Below are 24,954 nucleotides of genomic sequence, written 5' to 3' on the forward strand. Positions count from 1 at the left end.
CATTAATACCAGCCTGCCTGAACTATTAATTAATGCATCATGTGTGTCGAGCCTACTTCAACTAGATTATCAGTCCCTTGAAACCAAGAAAGATGTTTTATGCAACCTGAAGCCCCAAGTGCCCAGCCTGGTGCTAAGCTAATGTTGGCCTAATTGACCAAAGTAAAGGACAGTGGAAACACTTGACCATTTCTCTTCAATAGGGGGACAAGCTCAGACTTGGGGTCCGATTGACTTAAATTGGAAATCTGACTCTGATGCACACTAATTTCATGACCTTGAGCAAATTACAAGACTTACCTGCAAGGTGTATATAACAGCATCTCACCCATCAGGTCTGTGAGAGGATCAAATGAGGTAATGCACCTGACAGCAGCCAGTCTGTAATAAGCACTCAGTAAAATGCCTAATACATACCTTTGCCTCTATCTAATTCTGCTCATTATTCGCCTTCCACCTCTCTTTACTGCAAGCCAATATCCATTTTCTGAATAAATCAATATTTAGAATACTACTGGCTGGTATCATGGAAAAAGACACTTTAAAAAAAAAAACCTAATTTGAATGTGATTTTGTTCTTTCTTAGGATCCCTTTCCTCTTAGAGTTACTCAATTTAATGATGACACTACTGATAGACACAAAAGACTCCATATCATCCTCAAAATAATCAAAGGACAATTGGATGAATTCATGTTTGATATTCAGAGATGGGCTGGATTCATTTCTTACAGCTTTTCAATACAGTGGAGTCAGTAATGTCAGGTAGATCAACTGAACACTATTTGTCCAAGTCATATGGCAGGGTCGTGGATGATGGTGGGCAGAGTGGAAGGTGAGGCGTCACGGATTGAATTGTGTCCCCCTAAAATATCTGTCAACTTAACTAAGTCATGATACCCCGTATTGTATGATTGTCTACCATTTTTTCATCTGATGTGATTTCCCAGTGTGTTGTAAATCCTATCACTTTGATGTTTACGAGATAGATTAGCGACGGTTATATTGATGAGTTCTACAAGATTAGATAGAGTTTTTTTTTTTTTTTATAATAACTTTTATTAAGCTTCAAGTGAACGTTTACAAATCCAATCAGTCTGTCACATATAAGTTTACATACATCTCACTCCCTACTCCCACTTACTCTCCCCGTCTTGAGTCAGCCCTTTCAGTCTCTCCTTTCTTGACAATTTTGCCGGCTTCCCTCTCTCTCTATCCTCCCATCCCCCCTCCAGACAAGAGTTGCCAACACAATCTCAAGTGTACACCTGATATAATTAGCTCACTCTTCATCAGCGTCTCTCTCCCACCCGCTGACCAGTCCCTTTCATGTCTGATGAGTTGTCTTCAGGGATGGTTCCTGTCCTGTGTCAACAGAAGGTCTGGAGAGCATGGCCGCCGGGATTCCTCCAGTCTCAGTCAGACCATTAAGTTTGGTCTTCTTATGAGAATTTGGGGTCTGCATCCCACTGCTCTCCTGCTCCCTCAGGGGTCCTCTGCTGAGCTCCCTGTCAGGGCAGTCATCGATTGTGGCCGGGCACCAACTAGTTCTTCTGGTCTCAGGATGATGTAGGTCTCTTGTTCATGTGGCCCTTTCTGTCTCTTGGGCTCTTAGTTGTCATGTGGGCTTGGTGTTCTTCATTTTCCTTTGCTCCAGGTGGGTTGAGACCAATTGCTGCATCTTAGATGGCTGCTTGTTAGCATTTAAGACCCCAGACGCCACATTTCAAAGTGGGATGCAGAATGATTTCATAATAGAATTATTTTGCCAATTGACTTAGAAGTCCCCGCAAACCATGTTCCCCAGACCCCCGCGCTTGCTCCGCTGAGCTTTGAAGCATTCATTTTATCCCGGAAACTTCTTTGCTTTTGGTCCAGTCCAATTGAGCTGACCTTCCATGTATTGAGTGTTGTCTTTCCCTTCACCTAAAGCAGTTCTTATCTACTGATTAATCAATAAAAAAAACCCTCTCCCACCCTCCCTCCCTCCCCCCCTCGTAACCACAAAAGTATGTGTTCTTCTCAGGTTTACTATTTCTCAAGATCTTATAATAGTGGTCTTATACAGTATTTGTCCTTTTGCCTCTGACTCATTTCGCTCAGCATAATGCCTTCCAGGTTCCTCCATGTTATGAAATGTTTCAGAGATTCGTCACTGTTCTTTATCGATGCGTAGTATTCCATTGTGTGAATATACCACAATTTATTTACCCATTCATCCGTTGATGGACACCTTGGTTGCTTCCAACTTTTTGCTATTGTAAACAGAGCTGCAATAAACATGGGTGTGCATATATCTGTTTGTATGAAGGCTCTTGTATCTCTAGGGTATATTCCGAGGAGTGGGATTTCTGGGTTGTATGGTAGTTCTATTTCTAACTGTTTAAGATAACGCCAGATAGATTTCCAAAGTGGTTGTACCATTTTACATTCCCACCAGCAGTGTATGAGAGTTCCAATCTCTCCGCAGCCTCTCCAACATTTATTATTTTGTGTTTTTTGGATTAATGCCAGCCTTGCTGGTGTGAGATGGAATCTCATCGTAGTTTTAATTTGCATTTCTCTAATGGCTAATGATCGAGAGCATTTTCTCATGTATCTGTTGGCTGCCTGAATATCTTCTTTAGAGAAATGTGTGTTCATATCCTTTGCCCACTTCTTGATTGGGTTGTTTGTCTTTTTGTGGTTGAGTTTTGACAGAATCATGTAGATTTTAGAGATCAGGCGCTGGTCGGAGATGTCATAGCTGAAAATTCTTTCCCAATCTGTAGGTGGTCTTTTTACTCTTTTGGTGAAGTCTTTAGATGAGCATAGGTGTTTGATTTTTAGGAGCTCCCAGTTATCGGGTTTCTCTTCATCATTTTTGGTAATGTTTTGTATTCTGTTTATACCTTGTATTAGGGCTCCTAGGGTTGTCCCAATTTTTTCTTCCATGATCTTTATCGTTTTAGTCTTTATGTTTAGGTCTTTGATCCACTTGGAGTTAGTTTTTGTGCATGGTGTGAGGTATGGGTCCTGTTTCATTTTTTTGCAAATGGATATCCAGTTATGCCAGCACCATTTGTTAAAAAGGCTGTCTTTTCCCCAGTTAATTGACACTGGTCCTTTGTCAAATATCAGCTGCTCATACGTGGATGGATCTATGTCTGGGTTCTCAATTCTGTTCCATTGGTCTATGTGTCTGTTGTTGTACCAATACCAGGCTGTTTTGACTACTGTGGCTGTATAATAGGTTCTGAAGTCAGGTAAGGTGAGGCCTCCCACTTTCTTCTTCTTTTTCAGTAGTGCTTTGCTTATCCGGGGCTTCTTTCCCTTCCATATGAAATTGGTGATTTGTTTCTCTATCCCCTTAAAATATGACATTGGAATTTGGATCGGAAGTGCGTTAAATGTATAGATGGCTTTTGGTAGAATAGACATTTTTACTATGTTAAGTCTTCCTATCCATGAGCAAGGTATGTTTTTCCACTTAAGTATGTCCTTTTGAATTTCTTGTAGTAGAGCTTTGTAGTTTTCTTTGTATAGGTCTTTTACATCCTTGGTAAGATTTATTCCTAAGTATCTTATCTTCTTGGGGGCTACCGTGAATGGTATTGATTTGGTTATTTCCTCTTCGGTGTTCTTTTTGTTGATGTAGAGGAATCCAAGTGATTTTTGTATGTTTATTTTATAACCTGAGACTCTGCCAAACTCTTCTATTAGTTTCAGTAGTTTTCTGGAGGATTCCTTAGGGTTTTCTGTGTATATAATCATGTCATCTGCAAATAGTGATAACTTTACTTCTTCCTTGCCAATCCGGATACCTTTTATTTCTTTGTCTAGCCTGATTGCCCTGGCTAAGACTTCCAACACGATGTTGAATAAGAGCGGTGATAAAGGGCATCCTTGTCTGGTTCCCGTTCTCAAGGGAAATGCTTTCAGGTTCTCTCCATTTAGAGTGATATTGGCTGTTGGCTTTGCATAGATGCCCTTTATTATGTTGAGGAATTTTCCTTCAATTCCTATTTTGGTAAGAGTTTTTATCATAAATGGGTGTTGGACTTTGTCAAATGCCTTTTCTGCATCAATTGATAAGATCATGTGGTTTTTGTCTTTTGTTTTATTTATGTGATGGATTACATTAATGGTTTTTCTGATATTAAACCAGCCTTGCATACCTGGTATAAATCCCACTTGATCAGGGTGAATTATTTTTTTGATGTGTTGTTGGATTCTATTGGCTAGAATTTTGTTGAGGATTTTTGCATCAATGTTCATGAGGGATATAGGTCTATAATTTTCTTTTTTTGTAATGTCTTTACCTGGTTTTGGTATCAGGGAGATGGTGGCTTCATAGAATGAGTTGGGTAGTATTCCGTCATTTTCTATGCTTTGGAATACCTTTAGTAGTAGTGGTGTTAACTCTTCTCTGAAAATTTGGTAGAACTCTGCAGTGAAGCCGTCCGGGCCAGGACTTTTTTTTGTTGGGAGTTTTTTGATTACCGTTTCAATCTCTTTTTTTGTTATGGGTCTATTTAGTTGTTCTGCTTCTGAATGTGTTAGTTTAGGTAGGTAGTGTTTTTCAAGGAATTCATCCATTTCTTCTAGGTTTTCAAATTTGTTAGAGTACAATTTTTCATAATAATCTGAAATGATTCTTTTAATTTCATTTGGTTCTGTTGTGATGTGGTCCCTCTCATTTCTTATTCGGGTTATTTGTTTCCTTTCCTGTATTTCTTTAGTCAGTCTAGCCAATGGTTTATCAATTTTGTTAATTTTTTCAAAGAACCAGCTTTTGGCTTTGTTAATTCTTTCAATTGTTTTTCTGTTCTCTAATTCATTTAGTTCAGCTCTAATTTTTATTATTTGTTTTCTTCTGGTGCCTGATGGATTCTTTTGTTGCTCACTTTCTATTTGTTCAAGTTGTAGGGACAGTTCTCTGATTTTGGCTCTTTCTTCTTTTTGTATGTGTGCATTTATTGATATAAATTGACCTCTGAGCACTGCTTTTGCTGTGTCCCAGAGGTTTTGATAGGAAGTATTTTCATTCTCGTTGCTTTCTATGAATTTCCTTATTCCCTCCTTGATGTCTTCTATAACCCAGTCTTTTTTCAGGAGGGTATTGTTCATTTTCCAAGTATTTGATTTCTTTTCCCTCGTTCTTCTGTTATTGATCTCTAGTTTTATTGCCTTGTGGTCTGAGAAGATGCTTTGTAATATTTCGATGTTTTGGACTCTGCAAAGGTTTGTTTTATGACCTAATATGTGGTCTATTCTAGAGAATGTTCCATGTGCGCTAGAAAAAAAAGTATATTTTGCAGCAGTTGGGTGGAGAGTTCTGTATAAGTCAATGAGGTCAAGTTGGTTGATTGTTGTAATTAGATCTTCCGTGTCTCTGTTGAGCTTCTTACTGGATGTCCTGTCCTTCTCCGAAAGGGGTGTGTTGAAGTCTCCTACTATAATTGTGGAGGTATCTATCTCGCTTTTCAGTTCTGTTAAAATTTGATTTATATATCTTGCAGCCCTGTCATTGGGTGCGTAAATATTTAATATGGTTATGTCTTCCTGATCAATTGTCCCTTTTATCATTATATAGTGTCCTTCTTTATCCTTTGTGGTGGATTTAAGTCTAAAGTCTATTTTGTCAGAAATTAATATTGCTACTCCTCTTCTTTTTTGCTTATTGTTTGCTTGATATACTTTTTTCCATCCTTTGAGTTTTAGTTTGTTTGTGTCTCTAAGTCTAAGGTGTGTCTCTTGTAGGCAGCATATAGATGGATCGTGTTTCTTTATCCAGTCTGTGACTCTCTGTCTCTTTATTGGTGCATTTAGTCCATTTACATTCAGGGTAATTATAGATAAATAAGTTTTTAGTGCTGTCATTTTGATGCCTTTTTATGTGTGTTGTTGACAATTTCATTTTTCCACATACTTTTTTGTGCTGAGGCGTTTTTCTTAGTAAATTGTGAGATCCTCACTTTCATAGTGTTTGACTTTATGTTAGTTGAGTCGTTACGTTTTTCTTGGTTTTTGTCTTGAGTTATAGAGTTGTTATACCTTTTTGTGGTTACCTCATTATATACCCCTATTTTTCTAAGTAAAAACCTAACTTGTATTGTTCTATATCGCCTTGTATCACTCTCCATATGGCAGTTCAATGCCTCCTGTATTTAGTCCCTCTTTTTGATTATTGTGATCTTTTACCTATTGACTTCCATGATTCCCTGTTATGTGTATTTTTTTTTAATTAATCTTAATTTGTTTGTTTTTGTGATTTCCCTATTTGAGTTGATATCAGGACGTTCTGTTTTGTGACCTTGTGTTGTGCTGATATCTGATATTATTGGTTCTCTGACCAAACAATATCCTTTAGTATTTCTTGTAGCTTTGGTTTGGTTTTTGCAAATTCTCTAAACTTGTGTTTGTCTGTAAATATCTTAATTTCGCCTTCATATTTCAGAGAGAGTTTTGCTGGATATATGATCCTTGGTTGGCAGTTCTTCTCCTTCAGTGTTCTGTATATGTCGTCCCATTCCCTTCTTGCCTGCATGGTTTCTGCTGAGTAGTCAGAACATATTCTTATTGATTCTCCCTTGAAGGAAACCTTTCTTTTCTCCCTGGCTGCTTTTAAAATTTTCTGTTTATCTTTGGTTTTGGTGAGTTTGATGATAATATGTCTTGGTGTTTTTCTTTTTGGATCAATCTTAAATGGGGTTCGATGAGCATCTTGGATAGATATCCTTTCGTCTTTCATGATGTCAGGGAAGTTTTCTGTCAGAAGTTCTTCAACTATTTTCTCTGTGTTTTCTGTCCCCCCTCCCTGTTCTGGGACTCCAATCACCCGCAGGTTATCCTTCTTGATAGAGTCCCACATAATTCTTAGGGTTTCTTCATTTTTTTTAATTCTTTTATCTGATTTTTTTTCAGCTATGTTGGTGTTGATTCCCTGGTCCTCCAGATGTCCCAGTCTGCATTCTAATTGCTCGAGTCTGCTCCTCTGACTTCCTAGTGTGTTGTCTAATTCTGTTATTTTATTGTTAATCTTTTGGATTTCTACATGTTGTCTCTCTATGGATTCTTGCAACTTATTAATTTTTCCAGTATGTTCTTGAATAATCTTTTTGAGTTCTTCAACAGTTTTATCAGTGTGTTCCTTGGCTTTTTCTGCAGATATCCTAATTTCATTTGTGATATCATTAAGCATTCTGTAAATTAGTTTTTTATATTCTGTATCTGATAATTCCAAAATTGTATCTTCATTTGGGAAAGATTTTGATTCTTTTGTTTGGGGAGTTGGAGAAGCTGTCACGGTCTGCTTCTTTAAGTGGTTTGATATGGATTGTTGTCTCCGAGCCATCACTGGGAAACTAGTTTTTCCAGAAAATCCGCTAAAAAAAAACTGCAGTCAGATCCCTATCAGAGTTCTCCCTCTGGCTCAGGCTATTCAGATGTTAATGAAGCCGCCTGGGGAGGGTGGGGGAGGGAACAGAGAGATAGGAGAGTAGCACCTCAGAATATAGCCAGAGTTGCTTGTCTTGCTTGGAATGACTCTTATATCTGAGATTCCCGCGGGCGCGTCGCCTATGTGTGCTGGCTGTGTGGAGATTGCCCCCGGGGGGTCTGGCCCGCTGGAGTCACGGTCAGATCCTCCGCTTCCAGCCCCACGCCCAGCGTCAAGGCTCCCCTACTGGGACGGTGCACTCTCGTCTCCAAAATCAGTCGCTGCCTCCCGGGGACTTCTCGTCCCTCCAGCCGCGTGGCCGTGCCGCCCCCGTGAACCAGGTGGGCCCCCTCCCGGGGTTAGTTCAGATGGGTGGAGTAGCTCCCCGTGCTTGTGCCGCGACCGAGTGTCCCGGCTGGAACGCTGTTCTCCCCGCTCCAATACCAGTCACTGCCTCCCGGGGACTTCTCCTACCGGCTGCGTCCCACGCCGCCCACGCGACCCGGATGGTCACCTTCCCGGGGTTAGTTCAGGGGGTGGAGCAACTCTCCGTGTTTATGGCGTACCTGCGTGCAGTCCAAATCCCTGTGGGACGGTTCCCCGGCTCGGATGCTACTCTTTCTGCTCCAAGATCAGTCACTGCCTCCCGGGGACTTCTCCTAACGGCTGCGTCCCACGCCGCCCATGGAACCGGCTAGTCCCCCTCCCGGGGTTAGTTCAGGGGGGTGGAGCAGGTCTCTGTGCTTGTGCCATACCTGACTGGTATGCTGGCTCCAGGCTCTGGAAACAATCGCTGCTTCCCCGTATTAGTTCGTTCTCCGTCTCTAAATCTGTGTTTGTTGTTCAGGGTTCGTAGATTGTTATGTATGTGATCGATTCACTTGTTTTTCCGTGTCTTTGTTGTAAGAGGGATCCGAGGTAGCGTCTGCCTAGTCCGCCATCTTGGCTCCGCCCCCTAGATAGAGTTTTAAGCCAATCTCTTTTGTGATATAAAAAAGAGAGACAGGGAGACCTCATATCACCAAGAAGCAAGAGCCAGGAGAATAGCGCATCCTTTGGACCAGGGGTCCCTGCACTGAGAAGCTCCTAGTTCAGCAGAAGATTGATGACAAGGACCTTCCTCCAGAGTCGGCAGAAAGAGAAAGCCTTCCCTGGGAGTTAGCACCCTGAATTCAGACTTCTAGCCTACCGGACTGTGAGAGAGTAAAGTTCTCTTAGTTAAAGCCATCCACTTGTGGTATTTCTGTTATAGCAGCATAGATGACTAAGACATGACAGTAAGATGTAGAATCTCCGGTCCCAGATAACAGGAACCAAGAATCTAACAGATGAGATAAAACTAATACCTAAGCCATCACTTTCCTTCCGGGACTGTCAGTTTCCTCAGCTGTAAAAAATGAGACTGGAGGCACTCTAAGAAAACTAGTGGAAGGTCTGAGGTCTATGTCCAGAGAGTCATGGGATTAATCAGGAAAAGAACATGAGAACTTGGGGGTGCAAAGAGACATGAGGAAGTAAGCTGCAGGAACTGCCAACCAGCTCAGAGAGCACTCTCACTCTCACAAGCTTTGATAATGTGGTTCCAGCCATGTTTAACCAGATCTCTTCAGGATGGAGGCGTCCCATCTGACACTGAGGTTCCATCTAGAAAGCTGCGATCTGTGACCTAGACCCTGAGCTCTGTGGTATGACTAGAGAAGATTAGAACACCTCTAGAGAATAATCTGGAAGAGGAGTTTAATCTGGAAGAGGAAGAGACCATGTCAAGAAGTAAAGGACAGGACTGGCTGACAGATGGTATCTTAGTCATCTAGTGCTGCCATACAGAAATACCGCAAGTGGATGGCTTTAACAATGAGAAATTTATTTTCTCACAGTCTAATAGATTACAAGTCCAAATTCAGGGCGTTGGCTCCAGGGAAGGCTTTCTCTCTCTAACAGCTCTGGAGGAAAGTCCTTGTCCTCAGTTTTCCCCTAGTCAAGGAGATTTTCTGCGCAGGAACCCAGGGTCTGAAGGACGCGTTCTGCTCCTGGTGCTGCTTTCTTGGTAGTATGAGGTCCCCAACTCTCTGCTTGCTTCCCTTTCCTTTTATCTCTTGAGCTAAAAGGTGGTGCAGGCCACACCCCAGGGAAACTCCCTTTACATTGGTTCAGGGAGGTGACCTGAGTAAGGATAGTGTTACAATCCCACCCTAATCTTCTGAACATAAAATTACAGTCACAAAATGGAGGACAACCACAGAATGCTGGGAATCATGGCCTAATCAAGTTGACACATATTTTCAGGGGGACACAATTCTATCATGACAGATGGAATGCAAGGTGTAACGAAAATGGAAAAATTCAAGGAATGCTGACAAGTCCTCACCTATTCAAGGACACCATTCCAAGGGTCCCATCTTCTCTCTCCAGCATGATTAATTTCCCATCTCTATTAGATCATTCACCTCAGCATATAAAAAACATAACTGTTTTTTCTCCCATCCTTAAAGAAGTCTTCTCTTGACACTGCTTCTGCCTCCAGCTACCATCCCTTTCTCTGTTCCTCTTTCCAGCAACACTTCTCAAGAGAATGTTTTATGAGGCTTCAATTCCTCAACAACTCTTCTTCCCTAAGCCTGCTCCCACTCAACTTTCACCCCCTTCACTCTTCCAAAACTGCTCTTATCAGAGACGGCAATGCCTTCCATGTAACTAAGCCATAGCAGCAGCATCTGGCCCCATAGACTCCTCCTTCCTCCTGGAAGTACTTTACTCCCTGGCCTTCTAGGACACCATGTGTTCTTTGTTTTCCCACTGTCTCATTAGTTACTCCTTTTCAGTCTCCTTTGCTGATTTTTAATCTTTTCCCCTGAAAGAGCCTGCATTGCCATGCCCCACCCCCCACCCCACATTACTGCAATTACTGACATTCTGAGAAACATGCATGACTGTGTGTATGGGGTGAGGCGAGTAGTCTCCATTTTCGTGTTAATATGCCAATAGAATCTTTTTTAATTTTTTTGCAAAATGGTTGATCATGGGGTATACAGAACGTCTCCTTAAAGAGGTCACAGCCACATGTATTCAGTGAATTTGACTTAAAGTTTGGTTGTTTTGCAGCAAGATTTAGGACCAAATAATTATTTTAAAAATAAATTAACTTTGAATAGCTCTGGGGACATAAATGAGAAGTCTTGTATCAGGCTACTGAACAGTTAGCGAGCATCTACTACGAGCTAGATGCTAGGGAATCAAAGGTATGAATCAGACATAATTGCAAGATTCTTGGAAAGAGTAAGTGAAATAATATATGTATGAGGTCAGGGGCAGATGATCCAATAGGCAAGGTAAGCACGGTGCTTACCATGTGAACAATTTCGCATTTTTTTTACCACATCAAAGATTCTGCTTCTGGGTACGGCTGGCATCTGTCTCCCAAAACCATAACACCTTCCTACAGAATCAAAGCCTCTTTTCAAATTACAATCCCTGACAGAGGCAGATAACCCAGTAAGCAAGGTAAGCATGGACTTACTTGTGCTTACTAACACATCTTTGATGTGGTAAAACCCATGTGAAATTATTCACTACAGATTAGTAAGCAAGCACAAATAAGCCTGTGCTTACCTTGCTTATTGGATAATCCGCCCCTGTATGAGATATCCAGCACAGTGACAGCTGGCTTCCCCTTTCAACAGCCTCCTGAAAAGCAAAGACCTATACAAGGAACCCTTCCTTCTTCGATGGGTGATCCCCCACAGTCTGAGCCCCGTGCTATGGGAGTTTAGAAAAGGAAGCGACATCACTGGAGGCAAAGGACCTCAGAGAGCAAACAGGACACAGTGGTGTTCAAATAAGAAAAATTTGAAGCTGAGGATTATAACCAAACGGATGCTTTCAAAAGTGAAGCCACTGGAATGTCAGTTTGCTGTCACTTCCATTTCATCCTTGGGCCAGTGCTGTTTCTACCCACCTTGACCGCCACCACCAACAGCTCCTACTGGCTCTCCAGAGGCTATGCAAGGCTGGAGAATGACAGGAATGAAAGAGCCCTCCACCTCATCTCAGGATTCTTGGTGATCAAACAAAAAAAAACCAAAACACAACCTTCTAAAACACCTTAAGCAACCCACTTTCCCATTCAGAATTGCTCTGGGACAATTTGAACAAATGCCTGACTGCAAAAGCAAGCCCATACCACGTACGACCATGCGGCGGCCCCCCAGGAAAGCTCTCTCGGGGCACCCGCCTCACTGTAGCTTGGAGAGCACCTTCCCACCTCCACTCAGCGCCCACAGCCTTCATCCGTCTACACTGAGAACATCTATGGGAGAGAAAACAATTGTCCCAGGAAGACTGAAAACATCACTCCCGCTCCTTGCCAGACCATTTGCATTTTTGGAAGAGGTTCTTATTTCTTTTTAAGGCTCAGAGTGAGAAGCTTTTAGAAAAGCTAAAAATATCTGGTGAAGAAGAAGAAGGAAAAAAAAAATCCAGCTTTCTTTCCTTCGTGCAAAAGGCTCAGCAGCCCTGAGAGGTGCAGAGTCAGCATTTAGATTCTCTCATGAGCTGAACATCATACAAATGAAAAGGTGTCATTGGGGCAGGGGCAGATTATCTAATAGACAAGGTAAGCATGGTGCTTGTCTTGCTTACCAGATCATCTGTAGTGAACAATTTCATATGTGAATCAAAGATGTGGTGAAACACATGTGAAATTGTTCACTATAGATTAGTAAGCAAGCACAAGTAAGCCCATGCTTACCTTGTTTACTGGGTAATCCACCCTTGTCAGGGACTGTAAATTTGAAGATGCTCTTTTTTTTTTTTTGATTCTGTAGAAAGGTGCAGTGGGTTTAGGAGAGAGATAGATGCCAGCCATACCTAGAAGCAGAATATTTGATGTGGTGAAAAAATGTGAAATTATTCACTACAGATGATCTGGTAAGCAAGGTAAACAGTGTGCTTACCTTATCTATTGGATAATCCACCCCTGCATTGGGACCTGGCTCTTTAAGAAACAAATACTGAGATAAAGATAAAAGAAACCCAAGAGCACACTATGGAATCAGAGAAGTTTAAAGCCAAAAATGGTCTCTGAGTTAATATAAATTCCACATTTTACAACTAAAAAAAAAAAAACACAGTTGCCATAGAATCTATTGCAACTCCTGGTAACCCCATGTATGTCAGAATAGAACTGTACCCCATAGGATTTTCAATGGCTGTTATCCAGAAGCATATTACCAGGCCTTTCTTCTGAGGCATCTCTGGGAGGACTAGAACTGCCAACCTTTTCTTTAGTAGCCAAGAACTTAACTGTTCACACCACTGAGGTGGCCACTTTCACAACTAAAAAAACCAAACCATTGCTGTCAAGTCAATTGTGACTCACAGCAACCCTAAAGGACAGTGTAGAACTGCCCCATAGGGTTTCTAAGGAGTGGCTGGTGAATTCAAACTGCTGACTTTTTGGTTAGCAGCCAAGTACTTAACCACTGTGCCACTTTTTTTTTTTTTTTTTTAAGGAGACTAAAATACAGAGTACTTTGCCCAGAGCCACAGGGCACAGAGTCACAGCAGCTGGGACTAGAACCCAGGTTCCTCGACTCCCTGCAGTGCTGCCTCACTGTGAGCCTCTTAGGTGGCAATGAATTGGTTCAGAAGCTCCCCCGGACCATCACACCGTACCTACAATGCCAAACAGGGCTTTTGGGGATCTGTTCAAACCATGTGAGGACACCTGATTCAAAGATATGCTGATTCAGGAGCCCCCGAAGCAGCCTTGGATTTCCTCCCAGCAGCCTCATGAGCTCCCACCAATCTCAGACTGGGGACTTGACTTCTATAGGCCTCACTGAACCACTGACATTTGCAGAGGGTTTTTCCATAGGAAGGAAATGCAATATCCATAGGAAGGTCATTAGCTCATTCAGGGTTTAGGTTGATTACTTGAAGGATTCAGTTAGAGCCATAAGGGCCACTGTGATGGATTGAACTGTGTCCCCCAAATATATGTGCTGTAAATCCTAACCCCTAGAGCTGTGGTTATAATCCCATTTGGGAATGGGTTTTCTTTGTTATGTTAATGAGGCAGGATTAGTGTAGGATACGTCTTAAATCCATGTCTTTTGAGATATAAAAAGAGCAGATTGAGCAAGCAAGCAAGCAGAGATGGGGGAGAATAGAAGCCAGGCCACATGAGATCTCCAAGGAACAGGGAAACAGAAAGCCGGCAGAAAGGGAAAGCTTTCCCCTGAAGCTGGCGCCCTGAACTTGGACTCCTAGCCTCCTAAACTGTGAGAAAATAAATTTCTGTTCGTTAAAGCTGCCCACTTGTGGTATTTCTGTTATAGCAGTACTGGATTAATAAGGCAGCCACACCCTCCATTCAAGAAAAGGAAGGCCTAGAAATTGATCATGATTTGTGCAGCCATGCCCAATCAGTCACGGCAGGTTGGGAATAGAATTCTACTTTTTACATCAGTGCTGGCCCCGCCTTGCTGTGCTGCTCATTGAGCCTTTTGTATATCTTTCATTCATTCTTTCAGCCAACATGCTAATGTGGGAATGGAATTTCACTCCCTTGTGTGTCCTTTGGAGCCCTGGTGAGGCAGTGGTTAAGAGATCGACTGCTAACTGAAAGGTCAGCAGTTTGAATCCACCAGCCACTCCTTAGAAACTCTGTGGGGTAGTTCTACCCTGTCCTATAGGGTCGCTATGAGTTGGAATGGAACCCATGGCAATGGGTTTGGTTAGATTTTGTGTGTACTTTAAGTCCATATCTCTAGCACAGGATTGCCAAATTTGGCAAATAAATATACAGGACACTCAGTTAAATCTGAATTTCCCATAAATGACAAATAATTTTTTCAGTATAAGCATGTTCCATGAAATATTTAAGGTGCATTCTTGGCCAATGCACCTCAAGGGCAACCATCACCCATCTGTCATTGGAGGCTTGCATGTTCCTAGATTGTTGAACAGGTTTCAGCAGAGTTTCCAGACTAAGATGGACTAGGAAGAAAGGTCTGGCAATCTACTTTGGGAAATCAGCCAGCGAAAACCCTTTGGATCACAATGGCCCTATCCCATTGCACATGGGATAGCCGTGAGTCAGGGGCCGACTTAACGACAGCAAACAACAACAAAAACAATACTCAAAAATTATTTGTTGTTTGTTATAGGTTGATACATGTCCTGACCTCCAGTACCTCTGAATGTGGCCTGGTTTGGAAATTGTTCTTGCAGATGAAGTCCATCACACTGGAATTGGATGGACTCTAATCAAATATGACTGGTGTCCTCATGAAAAGAGGAGAAAAGACACAGAGAAGACAGCCATGGGAAGCCAGATGCAGAAATTGGAAACACATCTATTTACAAGCTAGGCAACACCAAGGATGTGGGAAACCATGAGAAGCTAGGACTGAGGAATGATTCTCCCTCAGAGCCTCCAGAAGGAACCAGCCTTGACAACACCTTGATTCAAGACTTTCAGCCTCCAGAACTACAAGAGAACACATTTCTATTGTTTTGGCCACTCAGTTGGTGCTACTTCGTTTATCTGAAATTCAAATTTAACCTGCATTCTGTATGTCATCTGGCAACACAACTCCAGTAAATCATCCTATTTGAAACTGAAGACTGCAATATTCTCGTATTATTAGGAAGAAAATTCCTATGCAGTGTTTTCAAATTAGTGCATAAAATTTGACCCTTTTCTTCAATTTACCTATGGGAGTTGCTTAGGCCTCAGAAACAGAATGTCCACAGTAGAAAACATAAAATAATAGAAAGCTTATGACAACAGATGAGCATTCTAGATCCCTCCACTCTCCTTATACTTCTTATACGCCTAATAATTAGCCAGGCTTGTACTGCCCTTGAGGTTTTTCAGTGCATTTTAGCAGATGGTATTTTCTTGGTCTCATAGCCACCATATATGAGAAATAGGCTTGTTATTATTATTCCCAGTTTGCAAGCAGAGAAGAGGTCTGAGAGCACTTAAGCAAACCACTGAAGGCCCTTTCTGAATGTGGTCAGTGTTAGAACCACATAGGAGTGCCCGTAAGGTGCTAACAGTTAAAAACTTGGCTACTTCACTAAAAGGTTCGAGGTTCGAACCCACCCAAAGGTGCCCCAGAAGGCAGGCCTGACAATCACAGCTATGAAAACCCTATGGAGCAGTTCTACTCTGCACACGTGGGATGACGGAATTGACTCGATGGCAATCTGATTTTTTTGTTTGTTTTTAGAGCCACATATTTCCGTATCTCTGCTGATTTTTAGATGACACAGTGCTACCAGAGCCCTGGTGATTCAGCGGTTAAGACCTCGGCTGCTAACCAAAAGGTCAGCAGTTCAAATCCACCAGCTGCTCCTTGGAAACCCTATGGGGCAGTTCTGCTGTGTCCTACAGGATTGCTATGAGTTGGGATCGACTCAACAACAGCAATGCGTTTGTTTTTTATACTGCTTTTTTTTTTACCAGTATGGGTAGAGGTTTACTCTCAGGTTTCAATTTCTTAATCCTATAGCTCATACTTTGAAAAATGTCAGTAAATGAACGGTTAGCTGAATAATTAAAACAATCCTATTTTATGAAATCACACCCTCAAGAAAAGAAGGTCTTCAGGGAGCCCGTGATCCTCTCCCTACCTTTAGGCAGGTAAGGAGGAAGCCTGTTAGGCAGGTTATCTGGGGCCCACAAGGGATTCCATGGATCCTTGTCCATCCTCTGTGTGAGACCATTTGGTTGTTGTACTTGGAGTCCATTTCTTCTTGCCCTGGACTCAGAAACATGAGCAGACACTCACCTTCCTCTGAGTGTAACACCTCCACACCTTTGCATCAAATAATGACTCAAAAGCCCTCAACCTGTGACCTTCTGAGACATCCATATCAGGTATCAGCTAACTGTTACTGTGCGCGCTAGCACTAAACTGGACAAACAAGGCAACAGAGGCTCATGTAAATAATCTCTCTGCTTTCTAACCACCTGTCTTAGCTTAATCAAGGGTCCCTAGAGAAATAGAATTAGTTTCATATATATATATGTATATATGAAAAGAGAGAGAAAGAGCAGGATTTATTTTAAGGAACTGGCACATGCAATTGTGAAAGCTGGCAAGTCCAAAATCTGTAAGTCAGGTTACAGGCTGGAGATTCCCAGAGGCTTCAATCCTAAAATCTGTAAGTCACCTACAGGAAGACTGAAGTATTTCCAAAAAGATGTCTATTTATAGTCTGGAAGCAGAATATACCCTATGGAAAATTCCATTTTTGTTTTTAAGAGCTTCAACTGATTGGATAAGGCCCACCCACGTTATGGAGGGTAATCAATTGGCTTCACTTAAGGCCAACTGATTTAATCACACATAACCACTTCACAGGGTTGCTACGAGTTAGAATGGACTCAAGGGCAATGGGTTTGGGTTTTGGGTTTTTAATAACTACATGGGAGTCCCTGGGTGATGAAAACAGTTAACAGATTCAGCAGCTAACTTAAAGATTGGAGGTTCAAGTCCACCCTGAGGCACCTGGTGATATACTTCCAAAAAATTAGCCATTGAAAACCCTATGGAGCACAGTTCTTCTCTGACACACATGGGCACACCCTGAGTAGGAAATGACCAGAAAACAACTGGTTTGGTTTAATTACTTCATAACAGCAACTAGGCTAGTGTTTCACCAAACAATTAGATACCTTATCCTAACCAAGTTAGCACATGCAATTAACCATCACACCTCTTGAAAAGTATTAACCATCTCGAAAGTTAAAAAATATCTTTAATATTTTTTTAAGGATCTTCTCAAGAGTTAACAGTAACAACCCTCTACACAATAATTAAAGAGCCCTGGTGACACAATGCTGCTAACTAAAAGTTGGCTGTTGGAACCCATGAGAGAAAGACCTGGTGATCTGCTTCTATAAAGCTTACAGCCAAGAAAACCCTATGGGGGCAGATCTACCCCATTACATGGGACCTCTATCAGCCGGAATCCACTCTACGGCATCCAACAACGATGATAACCAACCAAAAAACCAAACCCACTGCCGTCAAGTCGATTCCGACTCATAGCGACCCTATAGCACAGAGTAGAACTGCCCCATAGAGTTTCCAAGGAGCACCTGGCGGATTTGAACTCCCAACCTCTTGGTTAATAGCTGCAGTAATTTACCACTATGCCACCAGGCTTTCCACAATGATAACAACACACAGTAATTAGCCACCCCATGTCCCTTCTTATTGCATGAGGAAAAGATCAGGAGAGATCAACCCTTTGATTGCTTCTCCTGCGTAGAGGAGGCAGCAATAGCTCTGAAGCAATGGCCACATCATATCACACTACACTACCTGCTGGTCACTGGTTGACCTCTCAAGGGCAGCTGATGGTCACTCTAATCACAGTCTGTGACTCCAGCTAGTTAGCAGAGGCCAGGCCCAGAGAGCCTCCTTCCCTGCCCCCCCAAATGCAGCCCTAATGTCAAACAGATGCACTTTGAACTGGAGACTCAAACCAAGGAAGACAGAAAAAGGAAAGGCAAGATAATAATAACTGTTTTTGTCAATAACCTACCTATCCATCACTTCACTGACGAAGCTTACCATATACAAATTCTGCATGGCACACTCGGTGCCTGGCCTGTATACACATGCACACACACACACACATACACACACACACACACACACACACACCTTCCAAGCAGATTAATACCTGTATCATTGGCTGCCACTGGTTTCCTAAGGAGCTTATCAGGGCATGCTCTAACTTCAACAATGACCTGCTAATGGTTTTACATTTCTCTGAAATATTATAAGCCATCTTTGTCACTCTTATCTTCTAATGAAATCAATAAATTCAGGGGACAGCAAGAGATAGAGCAAAAGCAGTGCCAGAGCCAAGGGCATGGTGTGATTGTCGCTAAGCCATAAATAACTGGCATGAAACAATGATCAAACCTTGACTTTTGCAGAGAGAAATGAAGTTGCAGTTCTCCTTGCCAAACAAAATCTCTCCCCATTTTATTTTTAAAGAAGAATAATGTTGTGGGCCGTGGAGTCGACTCTGGCTCATAACGACCCGATACGGTAGAGTAGAACTGCCCCCGTATGCTTTCCTAGGATGTGATCTTTACAGGAGCAGATCACCAGGTCTTTTCTCCCTGGAACCCACTGATGGGTTTGAATCACCAGCCTTTCCACTCGTAGATGAGCGCTTAACCATCGTGCCACCAGGGCTACTTTAAAATAATAATTCACCCCATATTTTGTGATTTGCTAACACTGAAAAACCTACCCCTGACTGACAATTCTATTCCTGTGTCTTTCAGGGAGCCTGTCATAGCACCTTGTGGCCTTTTATCTCCAGTCCATTCTAAAGTGGCTTTTTAAAGCAACAGACTGCCTAGGTGAGTGGTTCAGTTTTAGTTACCACACGGTTTGCCTTGATCTTTAAAAGTCATCTGGCCCCTACATAAATCTTCCTCACCAAACAGCAAAGATCGCTCTTTGTATTTCATTACTTCTTCCTAATCCTCCCTTATTCTGGGACAAATCTGATCAGATCACCACCAGCCACCATCTCCTGCTTAAATTACTTCAGTGGCTTCTCACTGCTATTATGGAAAGAAAAAAATTTTAATATGTCCTCTGCCAACTTCTTCTCCATTCTCTTCCCTCCTCCTCTCTTTGCTGCCTGGGCTTCAGCTCCACTGGTCCATTTCCAACTCTTACAACCTGCCTTACTGCTTTCGAATACAGGGGCTTTGCAAACACTGTGCCCTACCTCAAGCACCCTCTCCTCCTGCCTATGCATCCAGTGAACTCCTACTCATTCTTCAGACCTGTGTTCCAATGTCTCTTCCCCCAGGGAGCCTTCCTTGATCTCCCTGAGTAGGGAGGGAATTATACCATTGCTTAGCATTTTGGGGAGCCCTGTGTTGCAGTGGTTAAGAGCTCGGCTGCTAAACCAAAAGGTTGGCAGTTAGAATCCACCACCTGCTCCTTGGAATCCTACGGGACAGTTCTCCTCTGTCCTATAGCATCGCTATGAGTCAGAATCGACTCAATGGCAACTGGTTTTGTTTTGTTTTGTTTTTATAGGACTGTGCACCTTTCTTTCATACCATCAATTGCAACCATCATTTTACATTTGTTTAAGTAACAACTTGATTAATATCTATCTTTTTCTCTAGTCGGTAAGTTCCCAGAGAGCAAAAGCAAAATGTTCCTAGGGTCTAGCCAGCATGTAGAAAATATTCCATAAATATTTCATGAATGAAAAAGACAGGAGCCTGAGCTAGTTGGAGGAGATGATATTATTCCTCGACTATTGTCCTGCTCCCCTTGACGCACAGAAGTCATATCATGTGATTCAGCGTAGTCATTCCCAATCAAAGAGACTCTTTGTTCCAAGTTGCAGCTCCCCCAAGAGGGGTCACTGATTGTTCCAGATGAGGTCAGACTGACTCAGCTATGGTCAAAGGAAGAGGGTCACATAGTACGGACAAATCCACAATTGCCTGTTCCACTGCGTCATGAAGCTTGACCCCTCAAAAAAGAATGATGAGCTGATCAGGCACCCCAAAAGTTATTCACCTGCGTCCTATCATGGGAAACACAACACAACATAGCAGAAACACACACACACACCACAATGCGTTCAGTAGTACCCCTCTACCTAACGTGATACACTGATAGAAACATACTCCCTTTCTCCATAATGAAGAACAAGTCAAGATAACTGCAAGGCAATGTCATGCTGCCACCATTCCATGTCCAACATCTCTGTGTGATGTTCTTCTCTCCCTGAATTCTCTCATGATGGTGACCCATGAACTAAATGATAAGTGCAACCACGAAAATGCAAGAGTGAAGAAAAGGAAGAGGAAAGAGAACAAATATTCCCTCCTGAAGTCTAGGCTTCTAGAGAGAAGCATGGGGGAAGGTAGAATCTGAAAGAGGGCTCAGCCAGAGAAAGGCCATGACTCTGAAGGCAAGGATCTCAGGGCCTGGAAAAAGGGCAGGTAAGCCTAGCCCCTCAGCCTACAGCAAGCTTGTAAGTCATGTGGGTGATTATATTTATAGACTGCATACCCCAAAGTCAACTCTAAATCATGTGTAGTTACTCTAAGTGATACCCGACAGTTTAAAATCCCAATTCAACTTCCCCTACCATGGCCCTTAACCTAACCATCTACTCATGCCTCTCATCATTTCACCCCCAACACCAATGTGTTCCAGGACAGCATGTCTTAGACTTTCATGTGCATGTGAATTATCTAGGAATTTATTCTGGGGGTTTGTTTAAATGATGGTTCAATAGATTTGAAATTTTGCATTTCTAAAAAGATCCCAGGCGGTGTCCATGCTACTGGTCCAGGAGCCCCATAGCAGTTCTAGAATGAGTTAACAGATTAACTACATAGCTCTAAATCAGCCGGCTGAAGAGCAAGCTGATAACTAGCTGGTAACCAGTTGTTTTCTCTGGCTGTCTGTATAAGGCACATGTCAGCTGAATTCACCCCATCCTTTGAGATTTACATAAAATTAATTTGACTTCCCTCTTCCATGCCTAGAGAAAAGCGCAATGCCCTGTTCTTTAATTTCTAGTCACTTACATTCTCATAGGCAACCCTTGCCCACACCTCCCTCAGCTGGCCTCCCAGAATGATTCTCTTCCCCCTGCTTGCAACAAGCCTATGGGAGCTGATCAGCTACCTGAAACAACACTACCACCAGGTATTTGTATGTGGCACTCTTTACTGAAGATTTGGAGTCAAGAAGGTGTGTTACATCGGAGAACTTCACTGCTAGTAGCGTAAACGACTTTTCAGATGCCCTTGGAGCCCTGGCGGTGCAGCGGTTAAGAGCTACGGCTTCTAACTAAAAGGTTGGCAATTCAAATCCTCCAGCCACTCCTTGGAAGCTCTATAAAACCAAACCAAACTACACCTGTTGCCATCGAGTCTATTCTGACTCATAGCAACACTACAGGACAGAGTAGAACTGCCCCATAGAGTTTCCAAGGAGCGCCTGGTGGATTCGAACTGCTGACCTTTCGGTTAGCAGCTATAGCACTTAGCCAGTATACCACCAGGGGTCTACTCTGTCCTATAGGGTCACTATGAGTCAGAATCGACTCGATGGCAATGTTTTTTTTTTGTTTTGGGGGGAGAATGGTTCTCAAAAATTCTATCAACCCTCTAATAAAAAAATTTATTCTCACCTCCACAGGGCCTACCTTATCTGCTAGCTTGTTGCTAGGCCTTTCTGCCCCACCCTACCCCCAATTATTTATCTTGTGAGCAAAGTAGTGTTAATTTTATCTCCATTTTACTGTTTTCTTCCAAACTATGCCTTTCATCTCAAGCAAGAGTTTTGCTTAAAAAATAAAATGGCATACAGTCAGAAGAGAATTTAGACTGTTCTCTTAAGAACAGAAGACACTGCAGTTCAGTTGAGATTAAACCACTTTCTTTTTCCTCTGCTAGACACGTGGGATGGTCCAAAAAACATCAAGTTCCTTTTCTAGTAATTTCCAGTAGATGACATTGGACAAGTTGTTTCAACGCCACACCTGTTTCCTCATCTATAAACTGTAGTTAATACTACTTATCTCACAGGTAGTTGTGACATTTAAATAAGCTAACATGATACTGTACCTAATGCAGTGTTGTACATAGGGTCACTGCGAGTCGGAACTGACTCAAAGGCACCTAACAACAGCAACGACAATGCAGACTGCAGCAACAATTGCCTGACTACTACTGGCTACTACCATGCCTTTCCCTGAAACATTCATGATCATCTTAATATCAGCCACTTGTAGAAACAACTGGAGCAGTAGTAGCCCTGGTGAATTTAGAGGGAAAAGTATAATGTATTCTAGACCATTCATTAGTTTGGTTATCCATGCCACACCCCCTTTCAGCATCATGGATAATTGAAAGTTGACTGTACCATTAAATTAACATCAACTGTAAGCTTTCGATTTAATTAAACCTGCATTACATTATTCCTTAGTGCCAAGAGTAAATTCCTTAATGACTAATCCCTACACCCAGGCCCAGGAGTCAGCTTTTGTACAATAAAACCAGCCCTCGGAGGAGACACATAAGCAACCCTTTACAAAAGGAAGCCATTCTATTTTTATTATATTTGTTTTTTGAAAGCCCTGGACCAAAAATCAGAAAGCTAAGCAGAAGGCATCTGAAAAGAAATGCACCATTTGGTTTGCCTCCAAACGCATTAGTAAAGACACACACCCTTTTAGGTTTCAGTATTTTTCTCCTCCGGATTTATGACACACACAAACAGCAAGAAGACAACTGTCCTCATTAAAACACATTAATATTGTAATGACATGAATCATAATGAAAACAGTTAGGAGAACGCTCACAAGATAGCAGGTATTCTTTAGGTCCTCGATAACCCTCCATCACAGCAGTCTTCTTGGAATATTCTTCCAGCCCTTGGAAAATAAAAAGCAAGAGCGGATGGGGGTGGAGAAAATCCTGCCTTGTCTGGGTAGCCAGCAAAAACGGAGATGATGGCTAAGCCAAGTGTCTCTGGACTCTGCCTCATCGTGATTTTCAACTCGAATAGGAGTTTCCTTTTCTTTTTTTCTTTTGAACAAACAAAGCCAGAACATGGGAATTAACATAATTGAGCCCCTTTGTACGAATTCCAGCTGGCACATCTGTGGGCAACATTGTCGGAATGACTGGAACCAGGCCCAAGAAGGGTTTCTGGGGCCCTGAGGTGAAGTCGGCTCAAAGGTGTTACTACTGGCATCCTGTGAACACCCTGCCACCTGCACAGGTAAATGAGCCTTAGAGAAGAAAAGAAAAAAAAGAAGAAGAAGAACGATAACCACAGAGTTTGCAAAACTGGTTATCTCGACTTGCAGGATCTGAATCCAACCAGACCAGCAACTGCAGCTGACCAAGATTTCCATCTTGGAACCCTTGCTGCAAAAGGAGTGAAATCACGTAGCTCAGTACCCAGCCTGCTGAGAAACTGAGCTTCTGCAGACAGCGGGAGAGTCACGGCCAAAGGCATGTAGGAATCTGGATGGGAAAGTGTCTGTCTGTCTGTTGGTCCTCAGACTTCAGCCGCTTGCTTTTCCTCCCTCACCTTCACTGCATCCAAGGGGAGGTTACAGCTCACGTCTAGAGACTGAGTTTCACAAGGCTCTTACCTACACTATCTCATTTAACCCTGGCAACAATACTGCATGTTGGGCTAAAAACCCATTGCCGTCGATTCAATTCCGACTCATAGTGACCCTATAGAACAGAGCAGAACTGCCCCATAGGGTCTCCAAGGAGCACCTGGTGGATTCTAACTGCCAAGCTTTTGGTTAGCAGCCATAGCTCTTAACCACTATGCCACCAGGGTTTCCATGTTGGGCTAGGCAGTGATTATTGTCACATTCACTTTACAGTTGAGAAAGTGGAGGATTAGAGATTACTCTAGGCTACCCAGAGCTGATGTCCCCAGGCGGTGCAAATGGTTCATGAGCTCAGTTGCTATCTGAAAGTTTGGAGGTTCTAGCCTACCCAGAGGTGCCTTGAGACAAAGGCCTGGTGCTCTGCTTCTGAAAAATCAGCCATTGAAAACCTTGTGGAGCACAGTTGTACTCTGACACACATAGGGTTGCCATGAGTAGTTGCTGGGTTTTTTTTCATTTACACATAATTAGTGGTTACTAGCAAAGTGATATCCCCAACCCAAGCCTTCTACCCTCAACATGCAGGGATTCTTGTACCGGGCCATGATGTCCTCTTTAACTAGTGAAGTCCTGAAGACTATGGTTATATGATCTGGACCTGCCCACCCAGAGTGCTTGTACCATTTCTACAGAGGAAAACAAATGGGCAAGAGAGACAGAAAGGAGAGATGAAGTCAAGGGTCTACCGTCAACCACCAAAACGACTATCAGAAAAATCCTGTTGATCAAGCAAAGCTGAATGTATGGGGCTTCCTACAGTAAAGCAGAGCACCATGCTAGGCCTGGTGGCATCTATGGAGAGAAGGCCCAAAAGGGATGTTTCTCAGGCTGTTTTAAGGCCAGGGCTAGGTGATTTTGAGGCAAGACTTACAAGCAGGAAACTGATTGAAATCAGACAGTTTACCTCAGGTGAAAAAAAAAATTTTTTTTTTAAGGAACTCCTGTGGTGTGATGGTTAAGCACTAGGCTGCTAACAGAAAAGGTCATTGATTCCAACCCACCAATGGCTTTGAGGGAGAAAAGACCAAGGCGATCTGCTCCCATAAAGATTACAGTCTAGGAAATCTTATGGGGCAGTTCTACTCTGTCATGCAGGGTTGCTGTGAAGAAGAATCAACTGGATGGCACACAACACGATCATGGTGGCACAAACAGTTAAGTGCTCAACTACGAACCAAAAGATCAGTGGTTCAAATCCACCCAGATGTGCTCCTGAAGAAAGCCTGGTGATGTAATTCTGAAAGGTCACAGCCATTGAAAACCTAGGGAGCATAGTTTTATTCCGACACACAGGGGATCGTCATAAATC

At 42.5% G+C, this 24,954-nt stretch overlaps 1 long non-coding RNA gene across 2 annotated transcripts in view; it reads right to left on the reverse strand.

Moving 5' to 3' along the window:
• LOC126086476 (uncharacterized) overlaps positions 1 to 24,954 on the reverse strand; it is a 110,463-nt gene that overhangs the window by 56,888 nt on the left and 28,621 nt on the right. The gene's annotated exons all lie outside the window — the stretch shown is intronic.

This window comes from Elephas maximus, chromosome 12 (assembly GCF_024166365.1).
Source record: "Elephas maximus indicus isolate mEleMax1 chromosome 12, mEleMax1 primary haplotype, whole genome shotgun sequence".
NCBI classification, from domain to species: Eukaryota; Metazoa; Chordata; class Mammalia; order Proboscidea; family Elephantidae; genus Elephas; species Elephas maximus.